A 19,021-nucleotide genomic window follows, 5' to 3' on the forward strand; every position below is an offset into this window, starting at 1 on the left:
ATTATGTCGTTTGCCAGCTTTCTGTACACTAGTCTGGGGTTTGTTGCAAATAGTTTATCTGTTTTGCTTGTATTTTCTTGTCTTTGTTCCTAATTTGTGCTGCGAAAGCTTTTACTAAGGCTTGATGTTCAGCCATCCTTCCACCTAGCAGTTTGTCTTCAACATTGTATTTTCTTTTAATGCAATTTATTTTTTTAAGAAGATTCTTTTTGTGGTTCTTGTTTCCCAAAATTGTGGCCATTTGGGAGATCTCTGCTCTTAGGCAGCTGATTTTTTGTTGTAATTTCTTTTTCCATCGTGGTATGGTATTCTTTTTCTTATTTGTGGTACTGTTCCTCTCCAAATCTTGTGGGGCTAATTTACTTTGTATGTACCATGCCGCTCCATAATTTACAGAGTTTAACTCTGTCAATGTGGCTCCTTTTGGGACCAGTTTGGTCAGTCCTATGTTAACTTTTTGAAGGATATTTTTGAATTTTTTATTCTCCTTTAGTTTAGTCAGCTTTGGACGCTCTTTCATGTCCATTTTTCTTCTTTCTTCAATCTTATTTGCCAATTCCTCTTCTAGTTCCTGCTGTTCTGGGTCTGTGTGCACCTGTATATTATTTTGTAGATGAGCTGGTGAGTTGCTCGTTTTTTCGGGAGGCAGTAAATGGTTTGTTTTTTTCGGGGGGCAGTGGATGGTTTGTTTTTTCGGGGTTGTACTTTTTTTGAGGGCAATAATTTTTTGGTGGTGTAATGGGTTGCGTCAGAGGGCAGATGCCGTCTCATTTTCTCAACCTCCTGTTGCATCGTTTTTATTTCATTATCTGAGAAATGTTTTTGTTTGACAAAGTTTGATTTTTGGATTGTGAGATTCTTACAAGTGATGTCTTTCTTACTTGGGCAGTGTATGAATTATCATGTGTGTGTTCAGAGTGCTCTTGTGCCCAAATCTTTGACCACACTTAGAACACACAAATACTTTTTGTCTTTTTTTATTTCTCTTCAATTTCTTTTTTTACAGAGTGCAATGGACCCCAACCCTGGGGTCTACAGTTGCATTTTTGTCCTGTATGAATTATCATGTGTCTGTTCAGCTTGCTCTTTTCTCCAAATCTTTTACCGCACTCAGAACAGACAAATGCTTTTTGTCCTGTATGATTTATCATGTGTGTTTTCAGGTGGCTCTTAAGTCCAAACCTTTGACCACACTCAGAACAGACAAATACTTTTTGTCCTGTATGAATTATCATGTGTCTGTTCACCTTGCCCTTTTCGCCAAATCTTTTACCGCACTCAGAACAGACAAATGCTTTTTGTCCTGTATGAATTATCATGTGTCTTTTCAGGTGGCTCTTAAGTCCAAACCTTTGACCACACTCAGAACAGACAAATGCTTTTTGTCCTGTATGATTTATCATGTGTGTTTTCAGGCTGTCCCTTCGTCCAAATCTTTGACCACACTCAGAACAGACAAATGCTTTTTGTCCTGTATGAATTATCATGTGTCTGTTCAGGTTGCCCTTTTCTCCAAACCTGTGACCACACTCAGAACAGTGAAATGCTTTCTGTCCTGTCTGAATTTTAATGTGTTTGTTCAGAGTGCCCTTCTGTTTCTGTCTTTTACTCTGATCAGAACAGCTAAATGGTTTTCTTCTTGCTTGCCTCTCCTTTTGTTGCTCTGAGTTGTTCATGTGACCAGATGCTTTTCCATATTTAGATCCTTTAAATTGTTTTTCATCAGTGTTGCCTGAACCAACAATATTGGTATTTTTCTGACAGTTAAAACTTGACTGAAGTTCTCTGGTCTGTTTCCAGTCATCACTGTCATCAGTCTCACTTCCAGAACTGTCTGAACTCCTGCCACTGGTATCTGGTTGTAAATGACTGTTTGGACCCGAGTTGCTGGCTGGTTGTGGTCCTCCATCGTCCTCTCCATCATCTTCTGCTGTCAGTGTTCTGTGTACAGATGAGCTGCTGGCTACAGGCTCAGCCTCTGTGCTCTCATCACTTCCGCATTGATGAAGCTGTGATGACTCTGGTTTTTCATCATTTTCACTCTTCACAGGGACGGCAGTGAAACCAAACTTAGTGAGATCTGCCTCCTCCAGCTGCTGAAGCTGCTCTCCCTGCTGACTTATCCACAGCTTCTCTTCTTCTTTAATGTCCTCCTGGTCAACACTCAGATTCCATTCCTGGTGTTCAGGGAGAGTTTCTTCTTTAATCACCAACAACGGCTGCATGTCTGCAAAGAAAAAATACAATTAATTTAACAACAAATGTTAATGACAACACTCACTAAAATAAAGTATCAGTGGTGAGTTTGACCTGATGACAGTAAGTTATTACACTGATGGAACTGATAAAGTGGAAATGTACATCAGCATTTGTTTTAAATTTCACAAATTGTAATTCACATCTTGTCTTCCACAAATGACTATTGCAGTGTTTTATTTTCTGGATTGCTATAAAATATTGTTTGATGTCTACAGATGGTACAGAATTACTGTTGATCAAGTTTTGATGAAAACCAGGAGGTTTGATCACAGACATTCTGGCTTCCCTTCACCGACTCAAGCACTAGATTTCAAGATTTTGTTAGACATTTCAGGCTCTAAACCAGAGGTCTCAAACAGTCTTCTGAGACCTTCTCACTCAAAGTGATGTTAATCACTTTGAGCAGGTGAAATCAGTTAATCAGTGAAATCACCTGCTGGAGTGGGTGGTTGCACAGAAAGCCTGCACCCTCTTGGCCCTTTCTGGAACCGGTTTGAGACCTCTGCTCTAAACGGTCATGAACTCAACTATCTTGCTGAACTTGTTCAGCCTTATGTGCCTCCTCGTACCCTGTGGTCCTTGGATGCAGACTTGCTCTGTATCTCAAGGGTTAAAAAGAAGTCAGCAGGCTTCAGAGCCTTTTTTGCTGTGGTCTTATCAACAGCGTTCTTCCCCAACGCCTCGCTCTTTGCCTCCGATGCACTTACCGAGTGCAGTGGCTCGGTAAATGCCGCAGTGGGCCACTCACACCCCCGTGTCTACTGAATGGAGCTGCAGCCAACGTGGCACAAGTCCAGAGACTACGCTCGCTGTTTTAATGTGGAGCGGCTGGTGACACATGTTGCTGCAAGGACAGACTTATTGCGGCAAAATCCGCAGCACTGCACATCTCGGTAATCGGAGCCGCAGAGCTCCGTGGCCGCTGAGAGAGGTTTATATCTTTTTAATGACTTGGATTATTTGCGGGTCTCGCCTCCGTACCCTGCGATGGTAACACCGGAGGTGAGACAGTAGATTTTCAATGCGACACCACTCAAACGGGCGTATGAAAAAGTCCCCAAAAATAATTTTCAAGCACAAATAAAAGAAATGTGTACTCACCAAGCGTACTGCAAGACAATATGAAGTTTTAAAAAAATTAGAGCCTTCCATATAAGACAAGAAAAAGAAGAAAGAGGTGCAGATGCAAACTGACGTAAATCCACAAATTACAGTTGGCGCGCGCAATGCATGCTGGGAGAGGGTCTTCTCCCTGACATCTCGGCAGCGTCTCGGATGTTATGACAGTTTTGCGGAGGGCTAAATTTTAGCTGTAAATTTGTCATTTTAAAATGAAGATTTCTCCGTTGAATGACAGATCTGAGTTTGCACATTTACTTTACTACATTCAGAAGGATCTTATGTGTAAATATAAGTCATTTTTTGGTCCAAAGATCTGACTGCATTTATTTCAATGCAGGTCTACTTTAACAAAGACTGTTTCTGGGACTGGACTTCCATCACAGCCTCTCTTTCTCTTTTTCAAACACACACATTTGTTGTGTTTGAAAACACGTGTTGCCTTTAATTCTGATGTGTGCCATTATTACAGCAAACAAGTAATAATTGTGAACTAATTGCTGTCTGAGGTAACTGGAGTGTAAACGGAATTTCTCCACTGTGAGATCAATAAAGTATATCTAATCTAACATTTCTGCACACTTCCACATTTACACTATTCAGGTTGACATGTCACGTCTGGTCACAAAGCCGGCTATTAATAGTACGACGTTACCAAGGAAAAGTTCCCCAGTTTGGGTTGTTGATGGGAGCTGTAGAAAATAATGGATTTTATTTAATTAAGTCACGGTGATCTGAATTAATATTGCAGTGATGAATAGATTCTGTGAGTAAAGATAATTATTCTTGGTTTGCTCATAACCAGAGCTGCTCTTACTCGAGTACAACAGGTTACTGATGTTCACCTTTTACTGACAAGCATTGGATCAAAATAAACCAAACCTCTACATGCCAGAATACACAAATCACTGCCACCAGAATCCTTTCAGTTACTTTTGTTCATTTCTAAATACAAAGTCCCTGCTGATCTTGGACAAAGGGAGATGAAACATTGAGAACGGTGACATCACTTTCCTTCATTAAGAAATTATCCAGAGATTTTACATGCATCTTTCATCAAAATCCTCCTCATCCTGTTGTCTAAGTATTGACAGAATCTCTGGAGGAATACTAGAGGAGTAAAATATTTGACTGTTACAGTAACACATTATAAAATATCAGTAAGACAAACTAAGCTGAGTGAACAAACCTGTTCTGTAGGAGAGATTTGGAGGATTAAAAACAGCATCCAGCCCTTTACCTCTTTTGTTCTCTTCTTTTAAATGACACATTTCTTCTTCCTGGTCTGTGATCATTCCCTCATCAGCAGGTGTTTGCTGTAGTTTCAACGTGTCCCTCAGCTGTTGGACTTCAGACATGTTTGTAGAAAGACTTTAAAACACACAAAAGAAAGAGAGAGTCAACGACCAAGTGGAGGAAAGACTAAAAACAGGCCGATTTAACCATCTGCTGCTGCTCTGCTGCCCAGGCTGACCAATCACAAGTGTGAGACAACAGCGAAATGTCCCTGTGCTGGGACAGACGTTCTAAAGCAGGAGACACCAACCCTGTTCCCAGACATCACCAGATATGAAGGTTTTCCTAAAGTTCCGCTCACACAGCACTAAGGAAGGACAACAAAGCCCAAACGAAAGTCCCAAATCTGGACTTTCGTTGGCATCATTTAACCTTTGCTCAGCTTCGTTGCTGCAGCTGGCACTTTGTCAAAGTTTTTAAACTCATAAAATTTGAACGAATGCTGTCAACAACCGTATTTTGTTTTGCTGTCATTTTTGTCAATTTCTTATTGTGTGTTTAGTTTTTGTAACATTAGCATTTTGTTTGACCATGTTAATCCTCGTTGGACCTCACATGTCCGACGGATTGAACGAACGCAACAACATCTGAATTAATAACTAAAGCCTCGATGAACTGAATGAAGCATTCTTGTAAAGCAACGTTTTCATACAGTAACAACAGCGTTAAGAACGTTTTATCAACTATGTACGCATGTTTCAAACATTTGTGACTAACCTGCGTGTGCACGTAGCCTTCGTCTGACACGGACAGTTTCCTGTTACTAGTGCCATGGACGGTGATGATCCCCAGCATTGGGACGAGCCAGCCTGCCTTATCAACGAGTGCGAGATAGCTGTTCTTGAGGCCAAAGTTGACGACGACGAATTCATTGTGAACATGTACCAATGGCAAAGGGGCAGCAACAGAGATCAAATCAAATCAATTTTATTTATATAGCGCCAAATCACAACAAACAGTTGCCCCAAGGCGCTTTATATTATAAGGCAAAAGCCATACAATAATTACAGAAAAACCCCAACGGTCAAAACGACCCCCTGTGAGCAAGCACTTGGCGACAGTGGGAAGGAAAAACTCCCTTTTAACAGGAAGCAACCTCCAGCAGAACCAGGCTCAGGGAGGGGCAGTCTTCTGCTGGGACTGGTTGGGGCTGAGGGAGAAAATCAGGAAAAAGACATACTGTGGAAGAGAGCAGAGATCAATCACTAATGATTAAATGCAGAGTGGTGCATACAGAGTGTAGCGGAAAGCTGTGATTATACAAATCACCACCTTCAGTTTGCAGTAAGATGGGGTTGGAATTCCCTTAAACAGAGATAAAACCCCCTACAGCCAGGCCTGGTATATCTCCAGGTGTCAAAGAAGAGACTTTCAAGCCAGGCACGGCTTGGATCTGTCAACAAACCCCCAACACTTTAAGGATTTAAGATTAACCAAAAAGCATTCTCCACATAGCTGTGAACTCTTATCAGTTACCCAAAACCAGATGCACGCTCAACGCCCTTTACCGCCCTGTTGGATAAATATAAACTTTAACCATGGAGCAAGAGCGACCCCTGTGGGACGATTTGGGAAGAGCAGGCTACGGTCGTCCGGCAAACCTCAAAATGTCCCGACTACAGTTTAAAGGGAATGTCATTATATTGTCTGTAACAAAAAAAAGAAGGAAAGGAAACATGTCTTATTTCTTTATACATGCATGAAAGTTTTATATTTGATGTTATGCTTTGCTTATTTGGAAATGTTTACTTAATGTGTTTTATACACAATATATATGTGTGGTATATAATTTCAGGTCAACAGTTTCAAGATTTATTCTGCAAGATGATTTGGTTTCAAAGCGGAATGTTGGAACCTCGCTGTTTTATATATATAAAAATTAGACAAAGGACCCCAGAAATTACATTACACCGAATTCTTGGGGGTGGAGCTTATTAACCCTGTTAAAAGAGCCCGCGCCCGAGAACGCCTCTCTCTTTTTCCTTACGCTCTCTTTCCTCTATCATCTTTTCTTTTCCTTGGGTAAAGATGCCGCCTAAAGCCGTCATTTACGACCCTTTGTCTGAATCCACGTGCTACCTAAGATTTCCATTCTTGATGGCTTACCGACAAGAATTTACTATATTTCTTTTCGACAGATAACTTTTGCGACCTTTATCAAGTTAAAGCGCTGGACATGTTAAGTTCTCCTTTTTTGAATTCCAAATTAAAATACTTTTCTTCATAAAAATCCAAATTCCTTTTTTGTCGAACCTTTTTCTTCTGAAGTCAACTCTTTTTGCATTGAATTGTGATTCGACCAAGCTTCCAAAAGACGACAACGAAAGACGAATTTTTGATTTTTGATAGAGAATAAAGACGCTCAAACTTTTATTCTGACGAGGCCGAGCGGGTCGGACCGACAGAACCTTTGTCAAGGTCCTCGACGAGGCTGTGTGGTAGACAGAGCGTCGACTGAACCAGACGATTCCAGCATCGGACCTCACGAAGACAGCGCAAAGTAAGACCAGGCTATGTTGTCAGATAAACAGAGTGGCTTTATTTAACTCTATTTAAAATCATTAACTCTCTCTCAGGTTGACAAATACCAAAGTAAACTACCGGTTAAATTAGGACGAATTTTACTCTACAACTCCCGCTACGAAACCAAACGATCAGAACATCGTATAATCATTGCTAATTGATGCCGTCAGAACAAATTGATCACTGTGATATGTCTTGTTATTTAACTCCTGCCAGGGTTAAATAAATATCTTAAACTCGTGACGTTGTCTGATTTTTGTATGGTTTTACAAAGGGTGTCAGATCAGACCTGCGGAGCTTACGCCTAAAGAAGTTTGAGACTGATTAATTAAACTGATTAATTAAGTGCTGCCCCCAACTTCAAATTATCCGCCAGTGATCATTTTCAATATTCCAAGACATTATTATATTCACCCTGTAGACCCCTCCTTTCTCTACAAGAGCAAAAAGAGAAAGAAACACTCAGTGCATCATGGGAACCCCCCAGCAGTCTAAGTCTATAGCAGCATAACTAAGGGATGGTTCAGGGTCACCTGATCCAGCCCTAACTATAAGCTTTAGCAAAAAGGAAAGTTTTAAGCCTAATCTTAAAAATAGAGAGGGTGTCTGTCTCCCTGATCTGAATTGGGAGCTGGTTCCACAGGAGAGGAGCCTGAAAGCTGAAGGCTCTGCCTCCCATTCTACTCTTACAAACCCTAGGAACTACAAGTAAGCCTGCAGTCTGAGAGCGAAGTGCTCTTTTGGGGTGATATGGTACTATGAGGTTCCTAAGATAAGATGGGACCTGATTATTCAAAACCTTATAAGTAAGAAGAAGAATTTTAAATTCTATTCTAGAATTAACAGGAAGCCAATGAAGAGAGGCCAATATGGGTGAAATATGCTCTCTCCTTCTAGTCCCCGTCAGTATTCTAGCTGCAGCATTTTGAATTAACTGAAGGCTTTTCAGGGAACTTTTAGGACAACCTGATAATAATGAATTACAATAGTCTAGCCTAAATGAAATAAATGCATGAATTAGTTTTTCAGCATCACTCTGAGACAAGACTTTTCTAATTTTAGAGATATTGCGCAAATGCAAAAAAGCAGTCCTACATATTTGTTTAATATGCGCATTGAATGACATATCCTGATCAAAAATGACTCCAAGATGTCTCACAGTATTACTAGAGGTCAGGGTAATGCCATCCAGATTAAGGTTCTGGTTAGACACCATATTTCTAAGATTTGTGGGGCCAAGTACAATAACTTCAGTTTTATCTGAATTTAAAAGCAGGAAATAAGTCATCCATGTCTTTATGTCTGAAAGACATTCCTGCAGTTTAACTAATTGGTGTGTGTCCTCTGGCTTCATGGATAGATAAAGCTGGGTATCATCTGCGTAACAATGAAAATTTAAGCAATGCTTTCTAATAATACTGCCTAAGGGAAGCATGTATAAAGTGAATAAAATTGGTCCTAGCACAGAACCTTGTGGAACTCCATAATTAACCTTAGTCTGTGAAGAAGACTCCCCATTTACATTAACAAATTGTAATCTATTAGATAAATGTGATTCAAACCACCACAGCGCAGTGCCTTTAATACCTATGGCATGCTCTAATCTCTGTAATAAAATTTTATGGTCAACAGTATCAAAAGCAGCGCTGAGGTCTAACAGGACAAGCACAGAGATGAGTCCACTGTCTGAGGCCATAAGATCATTTGTAACCTTCACTAATGTTGTTTCTGTACTATGATGAATTCTAAAACCTGACTGAAACTCTTCAAACAGACCATTCCTCTGCAGATGATCAGTTAGCTGTTTTACAACTACCCTTTCAATGATTTTTGAGAGAAAAGGAAGGTTGGAGATTGGCCTATAATTAGCTAAGATAGCTGGGTCAAGTGATGGCTTTTTAAGTAATGGTTTAATTACTGCCACCTTAAAAGCCATTAATGGTAGGGCTTCCTTGAGCAGCCTGGTAGGAATGGGGTCTCAGACATGTTGATGGTTTGGAGGAAGTAACTAATGAAAATAACAGAACAATCGGAGAGAGTCTAACCAAATACAAGCATTGCTGAAAGCAGCCAAAGGTAACGATATGTCTTTGGGATGGTTATGAGTAAGTTTGTAAGTTTTATGAGTAAGTCATTACTAGTTAAAGTTAAAGGAATACTCGGCTCAATAGAGCTCTGACTCTTTGTCAGCCTGGCTACAGTGTTGAAAAGAAACCTGGGGTTGTTCTTATTTTCTTCAATTAGTGATGAGTAGTAAGATGTCCTAGCTTTACGGAGGGCTTTTTTATAGAGCAACAGACTCTTTTTCCAGGCTAAGTGAAGATCTTCTAAATTAGTGAGACGCCATTTCCTCTCCAACTTACAGGTTATCTGCTTTAAGCTATGAGTTTGAGAGTTATACAACGGAGTCAGGCACTACTGATTTAAGGCTCTCTTTTTCAGAGGAGCTACAGCATCAAAAGTTGTGCTCAATGAGGACGTGAAACTATTGAGGAGATAATCTATCTCACTCACAGGGTTTAGGTAGCTACTCTGCACTGTTAGTATATGGCATTGGAGAACATAACAAAGAAGGAATCATATCCTTAAACCTAGTTACAGCGCTTTCCGAAAAACTTCTACTGTAATGAATCTTATTGCCCACTGCTGGGTAGTCAATTAAAGTAAATGTTATTAAGAAATGATCAGACAGAAGTGGGTTTTCAGGGAATACTGTTAAGTATTCAATTTTCATACCATAAGTCAGAACAAGATCTAAAGTATGATTAAAGTGGTGGGTGGACTCATTTACATTTTGAGCGAAGCCAATTGAGTCTAATAATAGATTAAATGCAGTGTTGAGGCTGTCATTCTCAGCATCTATGTGGATATTAAAATCGCCCACTATAATTATCTTATCTGAGCTAAGCACTAAGTCAGACAAAAGGTCTGAAAATTCACAGAGAAACTCACAGTAACGACCAGGAGGACGATAGATAACAACAAATAAAACTGGTTTTTGGGACTTCCAATTTGGATGGACAAGACTAAGAGCCAAGCTTTCAAATGAATTAAAGCTCTGTCTGGGTTTTTGATTAATTAATAAGCTGGAATGGAAGATTGCTGATAATCTTCCGCCTCGGCCCGTGCTACGAGCATTCTGGCAGTTAGTGTGACTCGGGGGAGTTGACTCATTTAAACTAACATATTCATCCTGCTGTAACCAGGTTTCTGTAAGGCAGAATAAATCAATATGTTGATCAATTATTATATCATTTACTAACAGGGACTTAGAAGAGAGAGACCTAATGTTTAATAGACCACATTTAACTGTTTTAGTCTGTGGTGCAGTTGAAGGTGCTATATTATTTTTTCTTTTTGAATTTTTATGCTTAAATAGATTTTTGCTGGTTATTGGTGGTCTGGGAGCAGGCACCGTCTCTATGGGGATGGGGTAATGAGGGGATGGCAGGGGGAGAGAAGCTGCAGAGAGGTGTGTAAGACTACAACTCTGCTTCCTGGTCCCAACCCTGGATAGTCACAGTTTGGAGGATTTAAGAAAATTGGCCAGATTTCTAGAAATGAGAGCTGCTCCATCCAAAGTGGGATGGATGCCATCTCTCCTAACAAGACCAGGTTTTCCCCAGAAGCTTTGCCAATTATCTATGAAGCCCACCTCATTTTTTGGACACCACTCAGACAGCCAGCAATTCAAGGAGAACATGCGGCTAAACATGTCACTCCCGGTCCGATTGGGGAGGGGCCCAGAGAAAACTACAGAGTCCGACATTGTTTTTGCAAAGTTACACACCGATTCAATGTTAATTTTAGTGACCTCCGATTGGCGTAACCGGGTGTCATTACTGCCGACGTGAATTACAATCTTACCAAATTTACGCTTAGCCTTAGCCAGCACTTTCAAATTTCCTTCAATGTCGCCTGCTCTGGCCCCCGGAAGACAACTGACTATGGTTGCTGGTGTCGCTAACTTCACATTTCTCAAAACAGAGTCGCCAATAACCAGAGTTTGATCCTCAGCGGGTGTGTCGTCGAGTGGGGAAAAACGGTTAGAAATGTGAACGTGTTGGCGGTGTACACGGGGCTTCTGTTTAGAACTACGCTTCCTCCTCACAGTCACCCAGTCGGCCTGCTTTCCCGGCTGCTCGGGATCTGCCAGAGGGAAACTAACAGCGGCTAAGCTACCTTGGTCCGCACCGACTACAGGGGCCTGGCTAGCTGTAGAATTTTCCATGGTGCGGAGCTGAGTCTCCAATTCGCCCAGCCTGGCATCCAAAGCTACGAATAAGCTACACTTATTACAAGTACCATTACTGCTAAAGGAGGCCGAGGAATAACTAAACATTTCACACCCAGAGCAGAAAAGTGCGGGAGAGATAGGAGAAGCCGCCATGCTAAACCGGCTAAGAGCTAGTAGCTGCGCTAAGCTAGCGGATTCCTAAAAACACACAAAGTGAATAATGTGTAAATAATTTAGAGGTGATTCAGCAGAGGGAGTGCTTTAGTTAAGGCACGTGAAGATTACACTGTGAAACAAATCGTTATCTAGTTAACTAGATCAATCTAACTGTGCAGATTAAACAGCTAACAGATACAGAAAAACACCGCTGTGCTCCGGAACAGGAAGTGATACAATACCGCAGTGAGAGCCAACCACCAGTAGAGGCAAGCAAGAGCTCACACATAAAAAATACTTAAAGACTGTACTTTAAGAACATGACTGTGTTCTTGTTCTGGGGGTTGATAAGGTTAGACCTTATTTGTGTGAAGCGCCTTGAGGCAACTTTGTTGTGATTTGGTGCCATATAAATGAAACTATATTGAAATTAAAGAACATGCTCCAGTGTGCCATCGTGGTGCAGCTTAGTTAAAATTTCCATACCAATTGTTCAGTTTGTGATAAAAGCATAAAATTTGACACACACATTCTAAATTAACTTGTGTTTATTTTCCGATATGGAGACATCCTGGAGCTGACCTCTAATGAGCTACAGGGGTCAGTAAATAATTACACAGGGATCAAAATTTAAAAATGCTCCAATCATGTTGAAAACTATACCACATTATTTATCTGATCATAAAGATTCCGAAAAGGCATAGTTTGGACTATCTATGACTGAATGTGCTGGAGTTATGGGATAAAAACAGTAAAAATGGTGACAAAGGTCAGTTTCAGTTTGTACAGGGGTCAAAAGTTAAAGCTGTTCCAATTTTGGTAAAAAATGATGCAAATTATTTTTTGGGTTGATAGGGTTCTAAAAAGAAATAGTTTGCACCATCTGTCCTGCTTAGTTATCATGTTACGGAGTAACAGGTCACATCACAGAATCCAACGGATGTCAACGTTTGACCTTTACTTTGGAGACCAAACATTCAGCACAGTCAAAACTAGTGGTGTTAAGCTCGAGTCAGGCTGCTCGACACAGCATCGAGCTTTGTGAACCAGAAGTGTCAGTGAGCAGCGTTTCGAGCACGCCCCCATCACGTGACCACTGCGAGCGAGGCCTCGTTACGTCACACCACGTGTCGAACTTCGCGGAAAATATGAATAATCTGGGCATGTCAATACGACCCGCCAAGTATTTAAATGAGATCTGAATCGCGGCTCAAACCGTGGGTTTGTGAGAGGACGAGATTGCTAGTGACACTGTTATTACCAATTAGCACGTAAATCGGAGGCAAGGAAAGCATTAGTTTATATTTAGGTCTTGTTTAGAGTTAACTTAGTATAGTTAGCTACATACACATAGGATCTAACATAGACAGACACACACCAAACACAACATATAAAACATTTATTCACACAGTACATCAACACCGGTTATACGTTAGACTATATATTATAGGTAGATCAGAGACTGAGCTGAGTGACTGAAGAGCTGTGATTTAGTTTAAGTGAAAGGTGTGAGAAAGGTGAGTGTGTGTGTGAGAGAGAGTGAGTCGTGGTGAGGAAGGGACATGGAGGAGCCAGTTCCAAAAAGAGCACAATCAATTGATTGGGAGCACTTTGATCTAATAAGTCCCAAAAAGGACAAGTGCTTGATTTGTGCTCAAGAGCTGACGTACAGTAACAATATGTCTTCAATGACACCTGAGGTCCAAACATCCCGAGACATCAATGGCTGCTGCTTCTGGTGCTGCTCCTGGAGCAGGAATCAGGCCATGTAAGATATAGTTTATTCTTTATCTAAGATTAAAACATACTCATCAACAAAAATAGCTCAGCATGTCATACTGTATTTCCATTAAAGGCAGACGAGCTGATTTGGATGAGACACTGGTGGACTATGTTGTGGAAGATGCACAACCGTTCAAAATAGTGGAGAGCAAAGCCTTCAGGGCTTTACTACAAAGGTTTGACCCAACATATGCCTACCTCCAGAGGAGAAGACCTGCTCAAATACTGGGCGACACGAGTTGCAGTCTATCCCAATTTACAGAGAATGGCAAAGAAATATTTGTTGATGCCAGCAACATCAGTGCCTTGCGAGTGGGTCTTCTCCAAAGCTGGAGAGGTGGTGAGGCAGAAGAGGAGCCGATTAAAGTCCAGCACCGTTGAAATTATTCTTTTTTTTTTTTATAATAAAAATTGTTGAAAGTTGCACAATCACCGTCTCCTATCCCCTCTATTCTAATTTACAAATTACAGCAACATAAGCACCATTTGCAGAAGCACATGCCTTTCTCACTTTTCCCGTCACATTTTATCCAAATATAGTTTGAGGAATGATAACACAAATCTACATATAGTCTACAATAAAGGCTTTCATAACTATTATGTGTGCATCTGTAGGGACTATTTATTACATTAAAAAAGACAATAATACATATGACATTTTATTATTATTATTTTCCAAGAACAAACCACATCAGTCATGAATTAATGCAAACATTTGTCAGGGCACTCGCTCAAGGTAATTTTCAAAACAATCCAGCAGATGTCACCCTTCAAACTGTATCAAACGCATCGAAGCAGTGTGTCGATTTTCAGCCAGTTGTGTTGCAGTGACTCATTGGTTCATGAGGCTTCGAAATTGCCATCACTAGTCAAAACTATTCCATTTAAGATTCCATTGAAAATCAGTTTAGTATTCAGAGTTACGATGGATTGTTCTAATAAACAGCAGCGGTCGATGCAGCGTCTCCTCTTTATAATGTCTATGTTCAACTCGTTCTACTGATAGATCACACCTGTGTTAAAGGAATTGTCACTTATTAAAAAAAGCTGCATTAGACATAAAAATCAGTCTGGTGTTAGCAGGGTTATTCCATGGAACATCAACAAATTTCAAACAATTTAAGCAAAATTATCTGAGAAAACAGAGTGAACAACCCGGCTATACTAAAATACAAAATGAAGGAAATGGAGCAAAATCGAGCCTAATAATCATGAAATGAGGGTAAAAAGTAATGAAATGGACTGACTCCAAATATGATTGAATGTGATTCAATTAATTACTTTTATTTTATTACTTTAAGCGAAATGGGACTGATAACGAAACGGGGGTTAAACAGAGAGAAATGGAGCAGACTGACTTATTGACTGAGGTTCCATCTCTTCAACACCAGATGGCGCACCTGCCCCAACTACATGAACTGAGCTCATCTCACAAAAACAAAAGCTAAAGAATTAAATCAAAGTAATTATTTGGAGTCAGTCTGGTTCAATCTGCTCCATTTCGTTACATTTTATCCTCATTTCGTGATTATCAGGACCCAAACACCCTAAACTTGAAAATCGTCATGACGGCGCTGATGCAAGGCCACGTTTCATTGTTTAAACAGACCTGAATACAAAAGTTTAGTGGACAAACCTGCTCTGGACCAGAGAACTTCAGGCTTGAAAACAGCTTCCAGCACGTTGACTAGTTTCTTCTCTTCTTTAAATCCACTCGTTTCTTCTTGCTGCTCTGCGATCTGTTTGTTTCTACCAACTAAAATATCTCAACATTAGCAACAGTTAGCCGCTGTTTCAACAACCTTCTCAGCTCTTCCATCTTTTCACACTAACTTCACCTTTTCTTCTTCTTCCGGTTTACTGTCGACCTTTGTGCTTCTGGAGCTCTTTAAAAAACTTATTCGAGGATCACAGAGTGAAGTTTGATCTGTTCAGAGAAGAGTTTCCAGCGTCTCCAGCTAACTAGCTTTAGCTTCTTCTTCTTCTTCTTTGTATTTCCGGCAGACTGGGTACGGCTAGTGCATTGCTGCCCCCCACTTGTCAGAATGTGCACCTAGAAAACACAAGGAATTATCTGCCCTACAGTTTATTTTAACACCCTGTGCTCCTCAGGAAGTTTATGACTGCCATTGCCGTCTCTTTAGGGGAAGCTCCTTGACCTAGAATGGTCCTGGATGTAAGCACACAGAACATATCTTTTCTTTGCTCTGCATAAGCAGAACAATGCAAAATAAAATGAGTCACTGTTTCAGGGACATCATAAAATTCACAAAGGCCATCTTTGTGTTTTCCAATGAGGAACAACCCACTAGCCAACCCACAATGGCCCAGCCGGAGACGAGTCAGCTTGACATCATCCTGCCGAGAGAGGCCAGATCTTATAATGGTGCCATTAACTGAAGGAACAATACCATGTGACTTTCTTCCCCTAATTTCAGCATCCCACATTTGCTGCCACTGCTTTCCTATGGCATCCATAACAAAAGAGCGACACTCAGTTCTCCCAAAAGGCACTTTAAAATGAGTGCTCACTTCTTTTAAGCTTGCCTTAGCAAGGCCATCTGCAATTTCATTGCCTTCAACTCCAACATGAGCCGGCACCCACAGAAAAGCCACGTCAAAACCCACCACCTCTAACCTGTATATTGTAATCAAAATTTCATCAATAATGTCTGGTCGAGCTTTATAAGCCTCACCTCCTTCCAGGGCCATCAGAGATGACAAAGAGTCAGTGCAAATCACTGCACTCTTGACTCCACTTTCCTCAAGCCACCACAACACCAACAAAATTGCAGTTAATTCATCTGAGAAGAAAGACAGGCCGTCCGGAAGGCGGTGACTCTGTCGAAGGTCAAGATGGGGTACATAAAACCCAAAACCAACATTGTTACTATTTGGGTCGTTAGAACCATCTGTGAATATTCTAACTACACCATTCCAATTATTTCCAAGATGGATACTCACATGAGATGCCAAGCTTTCCTTGGACCCATTCTTTAACAAATGACTTATTGTCAGATCAATATTTGGCTCACGCCAAAGCCAAGGAGGAATCTGGAGCCAGAGCACAGGGGGCACAATTCCCTTGTTATAAAAGGGAAGTTCCTGGATATGATTTTTTATGCAATGCAAATAGGGTTTCCTTACAGTCTTACTCATACCCTGACTAAATTCCCAACAATCATTTAGCACAGTAGTTGAGATGAGTGAACTACCAGACCCCTTTAATTTAACAATATAATTAAAGGTCACCTTTTTCCTATGCAGGCTCAGAGGAATCTCTCCCGCCTCCACTTACAGAGCTGGAATTGGTGTTGTCCTCATGGCCCCAGTGCAAAGTCTCAAGGCTCTAGCCTGGACAACATCTAACTTTGCCAGTACTGACTGAGCAGCAGAACCATACACCACACACCCGTAGTCAAAGATAGAACGGATCATCGCCCGATAAATCATTAACTGCACTTCCCTATCTGCACCCCAGGATGAGCCTGTGAGACATCTCAAAATATTTATAATCTTGCAACACTTACCCACCATTTTCTGTACATGCTCCCCATATGTCAGTTTTTCATCCAGCCATATACCAAGAAATTTGAACACTTGCACTCTCTCAATAAGTTCACCATACAGTTTTAAGCTGTGATTGCCAATGTTCCTTTTCCTTCCAAAGATGACAAATTTAGACTTGGACACAGACAGTCTAAAGCCCCACTTGTCTGCCCAGCATTGTACTTTATCCAATGCAGACTGTATCTGACAGAAGAGGAATTGAACATTTCTACCTCTTTTCCAAAGAGCACCATCATCTGCAAACAGAGACTTTCCAAAGCTCTCTCCCACCGCTTCAAACATATCATTGATCATGACATTGAACAGAAACACCCCCCAACACGGACCTCTATACTGCGCTCACTCAAGAAGTTTTTGATCCAATTAAACATTCTGCCAGTAATCCCTGCATCGAATCGTTTAAAGAGAAGTCCCTCTTTCCAGAGCATATCGTATGCTTTTTCGATATCTAAAAACACAGCTAAGACAGATTCCCGGTTAGCTAATGCCTTTTTTATTTCACTGTCCAGGACTACCACTGAGTCCATAGTGGCCTTGCCCTGCCTAAAGCCATTTTGAGCAGGAGTAAAATACCCTCCCTTTTCCAGTTTATAAACTAGTCTATCCGTTACCATCCTCTCCATGATCTTACACAAAACAGGAGTTAAAGCAATAGGCCTGTATGACAGAGGATTACTCACCTCTTTACCTGGCTTTAAGATGGGTACAATGACAGCATGCCTCCAGTCCAGAGGAAGCCGTCCGTCCCCCCCACAAAGTGTTGATTAGACACAACATCTCATCTAACATGTCATCATTCAAATGCTGAAAGAGTTCATACCCCAGTCCATCCTTTCCAGGTGCTGTGTGGTTTCCTTTCCTTATAGCCCTTGTGAGCTCCTTCATAGAGAAGAAAAGGTTAGTAGGATCACTGTTATCTTCACTATAATTTAACTTAAAGCTTTCTTGTGCCAGCCGAGTATTCCTAATACTCATAGCTTCACCGCTGATATTATCTTTGCTGTGCACACTTTGGAAAGTCTTCCCTAGGAACTCAGCCTTTTCATTGTTCCCTACGGCCACTGCAGCTCCCTCTTTCAAAACAGGGATAGATACCCCTCTATTGATGCCGGTCATACGATGGATCATGCCCCACACTTGTTTAATTGAAGTTTGGGATCCCAAGGTACCACAGTACTTCTGCCAACTCTCTTTCTTTGCCTGCTTAATGACCCTTCTGGCCTTAGCTCTACACCTTTGAAACTCAACGACATTAGGGTCAGTTGGGTACTTCCTAAGTTTTCTATATGCGTTATTGCGTGCTGTGACAGCATCAGCACAGGCTTTAGTCCACCAAGGTATGATTTTCTTTTTTTTCCTCTGCTCCCTCTTTGGAACAGATTTTTCAGCAGCTGCCCTGACAGCACTTCAAAAGGACTCACAGTAATCCTCCAGGCTTCCTTTACTGTTTACACTGTTACTCACCTCCAATAGACACTCATTAAATTTATCCCAATCCCCTCTCTTAAAATTAAATTCATCTAGAACTAGTTCATCTTCAATCCGCAGGGATCTGTTAAATCCAGTCAAAATGGGAAAGTGATCACTCCCCATGGTGCAACTGCCAAACACATCCCATTCCCCACATCTTGCAAGTTCAGGGGAAGCGAAAGTTAAATCAATGCATGATGTTGACTTGTTCCTTATATCAAATCTGGTAGGTCTACCATCATTCAGAACTACTAAACCATGCCGGTCCATAAAGTCTGACCCATTTGAATCCTTCTTCTCACTGCCCCACAAGGGGTTGTGCGCGTTAAAGTCGCCTGCCCAGACCACTAGGGGTCGCACTTGACTCCTTATATGATCCAGTTTATTTATGTCAAGTGGCAAACATGGATTGTAAAAGTTCACAACTGCAAACCTCCCGGTAGCTGACCAGACTTCAATCACTACAATATATTTTATGCTTTGCGCAAAGGAGGAGAGTAGGAGAGGGCAGTAGCAGCTTGTACGTGCTCAGCTCCAAAGCTCTCCTAAAGTCTCCTCCTCTGCCTCTGCTTTTTATTTAGTTCACCAACATGAGAAAAAACAAACAAG

At 41.0% G+C, this 19,021-nt stretch overlaps 2 long non-coding RNA genes across 2 annotated transcripts in view; one reads left to right on the forward strand and one right to left on the reverse strand.

Annotated features, from left to right (window-relative positions):
• LOC117504894 overlaps positions 1-19,021 on the forward strand; it is a 797,517-nt gene that overhangs the window by 469,576 nt on the left and 308,920 nt on the right. The window lies entirely within an intron of this gene.
• On the reverse strand, positions 2,203-15,098 carry LOC117504860. Its single transcript, XR_004558914.1, has 3 exons — positions 15,009-15,098; positions 4,619-4,749; positions 2,203-2,227 (listed from the first exon to the last, which is right to left on the reverse strand). It is a non-coding gene; the product is annotated as an uncharacterized LOC117504860 (long non-coding RNA).

Source organism: Thalassophryne amazonica, chromosome 23 (genome assembly GCF_902500255.1).
Source record: "Thalassophryne amazonica chromosome 23, fThaAma1.1, whole genome shotgun sequence".
NCBI classification, from domain to species: Eukaryota; Metazoa; Chordata; class Actinopteri; order Batrachoidiformes; family Batrachoididae; genus Thalassophryne; species Thalassophryne amazonica.